This window comes from Cyanistes caeruleus, chromosome 23, assembly GCF_971803275.1.
Source record: "Cyanistes caeruleus chromosome 23, bCyaCae1.hap1.1, whole genome shotgun sequence".
Classification (NCBI taxonomy): Eukaryota; Metazoa; Chordata; class Aves; order Passeriformes; family Paridae; genus Cyanistes; species Cyanistes caeruleus.
Window position 1 is genome coordinate 3,523,243 of NC_141723.1, and position 10,295 is coordinate 3,533,537.

At 48.4% G+C, this 10,295-nt stretch overlaps 1 long non-coding RNA gene across 1 annotated transcript; it reads right to left on the minus strand.

Annotated features, from left to right (window-relative positions):
- Window positions 1–488: 488 nt before the first annotated feature.
- On the minus strand, window positions 489–10,064 carry LOC147649477 (uncharacterized). The gene is made up of 3 exons (XR_015278857.1): window positions 9,945–10,064; window positions 4,572–6,595; window positions 489–4,435 (listed from the first exon to the last, which is right to left on the minus strand). It is a non-coding gene; the product is annotated as an uncharacterized LOC147649477 (long non-coding RNA).
- Between the last annotated feature and the right edge of the window lie 231 nt (window positions 10,065–10,295).

Sequence of the window (10,295 nt, forward strand, 5' to 3'; positions counted from 1 at the left end):
AGAGAGAGCAATTCCTGATCATTGACACATTGAGGGGCTCCTTTTCTGCCCCCTTCTTTTCTGAAACACTGCAGAAAAATGGGAAATGTGTAAGGAACAGGACACAAGTTCACTGCAGAGAATGTTTCAGCCAGGGGCTGATTCCAGGCCATGTGGTTTTGTGGGATACCTTAACGCCTGTGCTGCAGACACATCCTCCACCCAAACCTCTCTCCTATTCACTGACAGTGCACACTTCAGGCTGGAGATCAGCTGAAGTGCTGAAATAGCTCTTGTGGGACAGATTTTGGGCTGCAGAGTTTCCAGTGCTTACAGATGTACTGTCTCTGGCAATATTTGGTGCTTTTTCTAAAAAGCCTTTGTTCCCAGAGTCATTAGATCACCTGGGAAGTTCAGCTTTCAGGCAGCAGAGCTTGCAGACACAACCTCCAGAGATTTAAAGCTCTGCAGGAAAACACTGAAACCACGGCTGCCTGTTCATCACCTCCTTTTTTTTTTTTTTGTTAATTTTAGTATGAATGTGATCAGATGAAAAGCCTGACTGCTGATTTTTCAACACTTCAGGTTCATAGATGCAAAGCCCTTCTCACATTTTGCCACGTGCTCCTTAAACACATCCATTAATTGCAGCCCATGAAGATCAGGATTTGGGCTTTGAAACAACCTCCTGATTTCCACCCAAAAACAGAGCCTGGCTGTCCTGAAGCCACACACACTAAAAATTCTGCCTCTCTGATGGGAGAATAATTGCCTGCTCTCTCAGTACTAATATCTTTTTGGTTTCTGGTTGGCTGCATTTGCATCTGGCTTTGCAGGCTGCCGTGCCCGCAGCGCCCTTATCGGATTTGCTCGGTCTCACGACTTTACTGCGTTTGTTAGACCCAGTTCTAAATAACCAAAATAAGCCCCAGGAAGGCTTAGCTTGCTGGAGCACAGACAGGAGCATGGGGGAGATGCAGGCAGCCCAGGTGTGATGTGAAGAACCTGGAACACACTCCAGGCTGGGAGATGAATCCCTGGGAGTGTTGGAGCTGCTCTTCCCTTCCTTCAGACCAGCGACAGAGCCTTGAGCACAGCCAAAGCCCACGGCACAAACACTATAAATAACAGTAATGGGGCCACTGCTGGTGACATCAGAGCAGAAATTAGTGAGGCTGGCAACGGCAAAGCTGCAGCAAACTGAAATATTTTCACCCCAGTGCTTTCTGGAAAAGGTCTTTTATCTCAGAGGCTGAGTCAGAGGCGAGGAAGGGGGCAGGTGCCTCGCCCCCACTCTGCCTGCTCCTGTGGGGCTCACAGGAGGGATTTCGGGAGCCATTCCTGACCCCCCACCTCCCAGTTTCCATTCTGTGACGAGGCAGGGATTCAGACAGCACAGAAAAGTGCTTTCTGTGGGTATTTTTCACCCGGCTGAGTCACACTGTGGGGTGTGCGGGGAGGAAGCCGTGCCAGGCTTTAATAAATGCAGTGTCATGACACTCCCTAAATGACATCTCCTCGATTTAGCAGCACTGCAGTGCTGCCCCCAGAGCCCCATTCCCCACAGCATCCCCTGGGAAGAGGCCTCGTTGTCGCTGCTCCCAGATCAGGATGCCCCATCCCACATCTGGTGTCAAGCAGAGCTGGGACAGCCTGCTCAGGGCTTCTCCTTCTCAGCAAACACCTCCAGCACACTTCTAGCAGAAGGGTTTTACTGCCAAGGCGCCGTTCTGTTGGGATTAAAGCTGCTCCCAGCCTTTGGATGGGTCCTCCTGGGTGATGCAGCCTGTGTAATGAAACAGTCTGTTAATTTTACAGCTTGAGTGTGAGTATGAATTGTGTAAGAAAGCTCTTGGAAGCAAACCAGGGCTCACTGAAGTGGCCACGAGTGCCTTCAGCACAGTCTTGAAATAGCCAGGGAGCCAAGAACATGCAGATGGAGCAGGGAATGCTGCAGAAGAGAGAACACTTCAGCGCTGCCACGGGGCCACAGGGACAAAGTGGCTTCATCTGGGTAGGCTGAAGTGGCCAGGAGCTGAGGACCGCAGCACCTGAGCTGGCAGCTCATTTCCCAGGGGCTCAGGCAGGTCCTGCTGACAGCTCTGGGGGCTGTGCTGCTGCAGCTCTGCTGGTTTTCGGTGCCCCAGCTCTGCAGCACAAAGATAGCTCGAGTACATCCAGATGTGCCGCAGACAGCCCCAGCTGCAGCATCAGCACGGCTTTTAATAGCCCTGGGAGGAAGTGCTGACATGGAACTCGCTCAGTCAGCTGAGCCCCTCGAGGTGAGGGGAGCTGGCATCTCCTGAGCCTGCTGCTGGTTCCTGTCAGGCTCCCAGGACGGGCCAAGAGCTGGTTTTTAGTCAGCCCCACGCTGCTCGGACACTGGCACTGGCAGTCCTGATTTCCAGCCCTTCCAAAAGGGATGGAGGGGCAGGCCCAAGGAGATGGAAAAAGCCCTGTGCTCCCCAGGCAAAATTCTTCTGTGATGCCTTCAAAAGAAGCAGGAAAAAGTGGGAATCCCTGTTTTAACAACCCAAAGGATCCCAAGGCGCTCGTGAAAATAAACGACAAAGGGATAATCGGTGACCTGACCATTAACTGGATCCTTGCTCTGGAAGGTTTTCATTGCTTGCAGAGACAGCCTGAAACCAAATCCAAAATCCAAAACCTCTCCTCCCTTGGGCAAGCTGGCACTGTTGGTGTTGCTTGTCCCTGGCTGTGCTGCAGCTCAGGTTGCCTGGGCACCCCTGGGCAGAGCAGGAGGGAGGGAGGGAGGGCTGTGACCTTTCCTCAGCAGCTCACAGCAGCTCTGGAGATGTTTGCTGGAGTCCCTGACGAGACAGAGCTGCCCTTTCCTGCTGGCTGGAGCAGCTCTGTCTGCACTAAAAGGGTTTCCTGCTCTGTTCCCAGGCAGAGGGGACAGCGTGGAGAGCATCAGCATGGCTGGGCTGGCAAAAGAAACCAAAGATTTGATACCTCAAGGAGATGGCAGGGAGGAAGAGCTGAGAGGTTCATGTAGAAATTAGGAAATGCCAATTAAAAGCTATCAACTTGCCATTTGTGCTTTTAATATCCTGCCTGGTATGTCTGTTTTGATGCTTATCCTATGACAGGGAGTTTGGGAGTGCCCAGCCCACCTGGATAAACCTGATCCCTGTCTTGGAGAGCCTCTCATCCCAGAAAACTGCGTGGGTGATGCTGGAAAAGGAGGGAGGCTCAGGAAAGGAAGGATTTTCCCTCAGGTCAGAAATAAAACCTTTCTGCCTGTTCCCATGGTCACCACTGCCTTCATTCTGCTCTGGGCATCAAGAACAAGAAAAAATTATTCTGCTTCCAGATGGATTTTAACTTTTTGGAAGTTTAAAGCAGAGACAGAAGAGACAGACAAATCCTCATTTCCAGGCACCTTCAGACACAGATTTGGATCCAGATTTTCCCTTCCCAATTCACATGGGCCTCTCTGCATTTCTCAGGTTGAGTTCTACAACAAGTCCCAGCTCATCAGCTGATTTTACTTTTTTTTTTTTACTTTTTAATCACCAGACTTATTTTACTTTTTTCCCCCCAGTTTTTTCTGCCTGCTGCTGTCCCTAGTGCTGGATTAATGGATGCAAAGCTTTGTGGCCAGTTTCTGTAAATGGCTGGCAGCAAACAACACTCACAATACACTTTGTTGCAATGAAATGCAGCTTGTAGTGAAACCTATAATAGTTCAAATATAAATTAATTATAATCCCTTCTGCTGTAGCGAGCCTTCATGTATAATTAACATTTATTGTGGGGGGGGGAGAAAAAGGGAAGGAGAAATCCCTATCTGAGCGTTTCAGTAATAATTTCCACATCCCTAGTGTCTCTCACAGGAAGGAATATCATGGTTTACCTGTCCCTCCCATGCAGGGCAAAGCACAGCTGCTTCCAGCTGGAGCCAAAAGATGCTGCTGCAGCATGAAGGAAACGCGAGCAGCACGCTGTGCTCTGGGCTCAGGAATTATGGACACCAGCTCCCTGCCAGGTTTGGGGGAGAAGAGTGGTGAGAAGAGGCAGATTTGAGAGTATCAGTAAACACAGCACTGATTAAAGGTGTTAAACTCAGGTAGGAGTGTCCAGAGCCACACTGGGGCATCCATGGGGCTTTTAAGTCTAAATTTGCCTCTGTTCCATGGTGTTTTAAAATCCAAATTTGCCTCCTTCCCATGGGGATTTAAAGTCCAAATTTTCCTCTGTCCCTTGGGGCTTTAAAGTCCAAATCTCCCTCCTTCCCATGGGGATTTAAAGTCCAAATTTGCCTCCTTCCTATGGGGCTTTAAAATCCAAATTTGATTGTATCTCATGGGGTTTTAAAGTCTAAATTTGCCTCTGTTCCATGGGGCTTTAAAATCCAGATTTGCCTCTGCTCCATGGGATTTTATAGTCCAAATTTGCCTCTATCCCTTGGGGCTTTAAAGTCCAAATTTTCCTCTATCCCATGGGGCTTTAAAATCCAAATTTGATTATATCTCCTGGGGTTTTAAAGTCTAAATTTGCCTCTGTTCCATGGGGCTTTAAAATCCAAATTTGCCTCTGTTCCATGGGGCTTTAAAGTCCAAATTTACCTCTGTCCCATGGGTTTTGAATCCCAAACTCGCCTCTCTCCCACGGGCACAATCCAGTTCGTTTTCCCAGCATGGAGCTGCTCTCCAGCACCCTTGAACACAACATTTCCACTGGAGCTGAGCTCTCCCAAAGTGGCAAAACTCAGTGTTCAAGCTCTGCAATAACAGCACTGTGCTCCCTGCAGCCTGGATCAGAATTCCAGCAGAACTCTGGCTGCTCAAGGACTCCCCAGCCCGGCTGTGAGCAGCTCTTGTGAGAGCTCTCACAAATTGTGTGAGAGCAGCACACAAATGTTGATGGCTCCGTGGCTGAATTAGTTCAGGGCAGGGGTCAGCACAAACACCAGGAAGCTCAGGCTGGTAAATGAAAATTTGGAGGCTCCTTCCCCCTTTCTAACAAAGCCTCCTGCTCCCAGTCTCTAATGAGAGTCAATTGCTGCTGATAAATTTTACATAATAGCTTTTTGCTTGTTCTGCAAATTAAGCAGAAAAATTGCCTATTAGAGGGAAAACTGGGGCGATCCTTGAAACTTAGTGTAACCTATTTAGCTGCTCAGGTCAGAATCCAAGGCCTCCTGATTAATTTTCTGCAGGGAGCAGCAGTTTGCAGGGCTGAAGCAATGCCTGGCTCATTCCAGGACCACATCAAAGCTGCCTGGGACCAGAGGGGTTGGATTAATCCCTGTGCTGCTGCTCAGGTGTCCTCTCCTCCCTTCTCACCCTTCTCCTGATGGCTCAAGGCTCACCCACGCACGATGAGTTTATTTAAAGATGGGGAATGCCAGGATTGATTCTCAGAACCCTTTTTTTTTTTCAATGCCAGGACCTGTCAGAGCAGCTCTGGCTTTTCAGAGCCTTCCCGACCCGGTGCTGCCCTTGCAGCAGTCACAGGGTGACTGAGGCAGGAGAAATGAACCCCTGGAAAGCACCTCAGCTGGCAGAACTCATCATCTGGGGGATGTGAGCACCACCTCCTGACTCCTCTCAATCTGGGGAAACTTTTATTTTGGCTGCAGATGTGAAGGGCTTCAGGCTCAGCCCCAGATATTCAGGCCTTGTTAAAGAGTCACTCCAAAGCTCCCTTATACATGCACTTGTTTATTCACTCTCCAAGTTACACATTTGGCCCTGAGTCCTTCCTTTCCCCCAGCTGGCTCCTTTTTCTTCTCCTAGCCAGTGTTTAAGAGGCTGTGAAACACCAGCATGGAATGAGGTGAGCTTTAAGGCCCCTTCCAACCCAAACCAGTCTGGGATTCGGGGATTCCTCCACCAGTTCCACCAAAAAATTGAGCTTTGACTGCGCTAAACATGAGCACACCTTGTCCCAGTGCATTGCTCTGTTTGTATCCATCCTGCTGCCTTCTCCACCTCATCCACAGGAATCCATCCATGGGAATCCATCCACGGGAATCCATCAATGGGAATCCATCAATGGGAATCCATCCACAGGAATCCATCAATGGGAATCCATCCACAGGAATCCATCAATGGGAATCCATCCACAGGAATCCATCCATGGGAATCCATCCATGGGAATCCATCCATGGGAATCCATCAATGGGAATCCATCCATGGGAATCCATCCACGGGAATCCATCCACGGGAATCCATCAATGGGAATCCATCCACAGGAATCCATCAATGGGAATCCATCCACGGGAATCCATCAATGGGAATCCATCCATGGGAATCCATCCATGGGAATCCATCCATGGGAATAACCAAGCACAGCGATGCAGCTGAACTGGAAGCAGCTGATGTCAAAACCTCGCTGACCACAGGCCTGGACAGCTCATTTAGCTGCCTCAGACACAGCTCCCTGGAGGTTTATTACCTGCAAGGGATCCTCACTTAAACCTGGGGTGTGTTTTTTTTCCCTCTCTCTGAGTGCTGCTGGAAACAATTCCGAATGTCTCAGCTAATCAATGGTGTCTCGCAGCCAATCTCATGCTCCTGACACGTGGGAGCTTTTTGCTTATCCCTCTCCAGCTGAGGAAGAATTACCCAGAAATTTCCTCCATTCACTGTGAAAAAGAAAAAAAATAATAATAATAATAATAAAGGAGGAGAAGGAGGGGGAAAAAAAATCAAGAAAAAAACCCCAAAAAACAAGGAAAAAAAAATACCAGCAAAGGTCACCAGATCTAACCTTGGTCTGCTTCAAAAGCTACTTGTACTTTAGCATCCAGAAAGCACAAAAATAAGTGGAACATGGAGCTGCATGACAAGAGAGCAGAGCTCCCCTCAGCATGAATAATGATCCATTGCCACCCCCTGCAGCTGCCAGGACCTTCCAGGTGGGCACACAAATTGTTGATGTCTTCAGATTCCGAGCCTGAGCCTGTGCTCTGAAATATCCCAGCCTCTCTCCTCTGCATGCACAAAGGAATTAACTAAATAACCTCTTCTGGCACTAAATAACTGCTGCTCCTGGGAGAAAATGGTTCTTAATAGCCAAGGGAAGGTGGTGCTAGAAAAGATTTTATTGACAGACATGTGCAGAGGGACTTGGAGATGCGACGAATTTCTGAATTCTTTCAACCAAAGAAAACATATTGGGAAAAAATGGACCATATTCCCAACATTTTTTTCTCTTTTCACACTAATCCCTTCTCTTTTCCATCACTGAGATCTTTTATTTTCTAAATATGCCAAATTGTAAGAGAATGGATCACCCTCTCCCCTGCTTCCTCCAAAACAAATCAATGTTTCATTCAACCTGAAACACATATTTCCTCCTTTGTTTTCCCTCCACCCCTGGGAAGGTTAAAAAATGCTTCTTTCCCCCAAAGTGTGCTTTCTGCTTTTCAGCACATTGCTGCCTGTAAACGCTGGTTATTCACACAGCTCCATTTATTAGGTTTTTTATTTATTTCTCTGAGAGAAATCAATGCAGGACCTGTTGTGTGGTTGGGAAGGAGCTGCAGAGCTCCTCTGTAGTGGCAGCTCTGTGTCCCCATCCAGCTGCAGATTCCTGGCTCTGCCTCTCCCAGCAAAAAAAAATAAAAAATATTTGAGTTTTGGAGCTCCTTTGCAGGGCAAAAGGAGAAAATTCTCAGCATTGTGGGGCACATCTGTCCTACTTTAGGGCAAATTTGGGAGAGAACCTCCAAATGGGGTTCCCCCAGGAAAGCAAAATTCAAAAAATTGTTTATTGTCACCCCAGGACAACATCCTAAGCTGAGCTTTCACTGTCAAAAACTGATGTCTGGTTTGACCAGGTTTGAGCTAAAAACAGCCTTTTACTCTGATTTTTCCACCTCTGGCTGAGCACAGACTCACTTATGGTCACTCTCTCCTGCCCCATTGCTCAGTTTTATTTCAGCTGTTGATCTGTGCCTCCCCTGAGCTCTGGAGGAGCTGTTCCAGTGCTCTCCTCTCTCCCTGAGCCCTGTGCAGCCAGGTAACCCAAACCCCCCGTTCTCCTTGTGTTAATAGTGCCCACAGCAGGGAGGAACAGCTCAGCTCCTGCTGATCACACAGGATCTTTCCAGGAATTAACTTTATCTGCATCAGATCCACAGGCACAAAACAATGGCACGGAAGTGAGAAGCAGAGCTCAGGAACCATCTAGGAGAATGAGCCAACCACTTCATCCTGAGCTTTAATTAAAATGGGCTCAGCCACTTTGTTTTATTTATTTTTTGACAGCCACCCTCCATTTTCTGCCTAAACACAATTTACTCCCATTTTTCAGTGCCACTGTGGGGTCAGCGACCAAAGCACAGAAATAAAAGCCACATGAGTGAGTTACTGCAGCTCCCAAACACTCAGGGTTTTATTGCCAGCAGCTCACTGCCTTTGGAGAACATCTGCTGCAGCTCTGAGAGCCATCCCAGCACAGGCTGGGGCTGTAACAGCCTGAGGAGCCCGAAGAGACAAGCCCTGGTGTTAAACCCTGACTGACCTGCCTCCATCAAAGCTTTGCCACCTCCTCTTCCTTTCCTCTCCTTCCCAAAATGTGTTTTCCCCCCAGGGACCTGCACCTGCCTTGGCTGCTGAGGGGGAGGAACTGGAGGGGCTCTGCAGGATTTCACACCATGACCCCACAGCTTCACACCTAAAGATGTGGAATTCAGCTCTTCCCTGAGGATCCTCTTTCTTTTCCAGGAGCCCATTTACCCCCTCAGGGCCACATTTACCCTTCCCAGGACCCTACATACTCCTTGAACCCCAGTTACTCTTCCAGGACCCCATTTACCATCTCAGGACCCCATTTACCCTTCAGGACACCATTTACCCTTTTAGGGGCCACATTTACCCTTCCAGCGCCCCATTCACCCTTCCAGGATTCCATTTACTTTTCCAGGGCACAATTTACCCTTCCAGAACTCCATTTTCCCCTCAGGACACCATTTACCATTTCAGGACCCCATCTACCCTTTTAGGGATCCAAATTTACCCTTTTAGGATCCCCATTTACCCCTCAGGACCCCATCCACCCTTCCAAGACCCAATTTACCTCCTCAGGGCCAAAAGGAGCAGCAGAATTCCTTGGGGGTTTAAGTCCTCAAGGACAAGGGGATATCTCCCTCTCCTTGCCTTCACACTGTCCTTGGACTCCTGAAATCCTCTAACCTGCCTGATTTATCCTGGGATTTTCAGCCCAAACCGTCCCTGTCACCATTTTCTGACCGGGCTGGGTGTCAGTGTGATGACAGCAGAGCACTTCCCAGTGCTGGAGGAGCATTCCAGCCATTCCCTCTTTTCATCCTGCAATAAAAAACCCAGCAGTGGCCAGCCAGGAACTGCAAAACCTCTCCTTTATCTGGAGGTTGTGGATGCAGAAAACAGAATGGCATTTCAGGATGGGATTCCTGACATAATGAGCGAGCTGGCAGTAAATAAAAGACAAGATGAGAATCAATAGCTCGTGAAAGAGGAAAGGAACAGCAAAGGAAATGGGAGAATACAGAGAAGGAAAAAGGTAAAAAAAAAAACCTCTCTGAGAAACTAAATTTGTAGGGGTTTGGGCTCAACCCAAGGCTGAAAGAAAGCCACAGCTGTCAGTGATTTCACCACCTTCTGGATCAGGTTCTCTGCTCTTTTGCTCTGACTTCCTGCCCATCTTTGTGAAATAATCCCGGGATTCCTCTGGGAGTGAATCCCGAGTTGTGAGCGCAGCAGAGCCGGGCTGGGCAGGCTCAGCTCCACAGCCCAAAGCCAGCCCTGGCTCCTCTCCTGCCCCTCTCCTTGTTCAGTGTAACTGCAATAAACTGGAAGGCTGAGTGAAAGCAAACACTGTAGTTTTAATTTTAATAAAGTTAATTTTGGCAAAGCACTAATGAGCAGTACCCCAGCCTCCTCCTTACCCTCATGACCAAACTCCTAACGTGACTTCTTCTCTCTTTATGGAAATCATTAACAACTAACCCGCTGTCCTCCTTTTGGAAAACTTGTTCCTTCCAGATTCTGCTCCACAGGGATCTCAAAGAGCTTTTCCAATCAACAATTCATTGAATGAAGTCTCCAGAAATCTGCTGTTGTGTTCCCATCCCCAACTGACCTTGAGCTATTTAAACCTGGATGGATTTCAATTCCATGGTCCCACCAGATCCTCCTTCCCCGCCCTCCACCTGGGATGAGAGGCTTTTCAGAACGTGTTAGAGGAGGGCTGCTAAATGATGCATTGAAAAGAGCTGCAGGGAAAAACAACTTTATCATCTTGTGGCTTGAGCAGAAGGGGATGGGGTTCCTCAGTGCTTTAAAAGATAATGAAAAAAT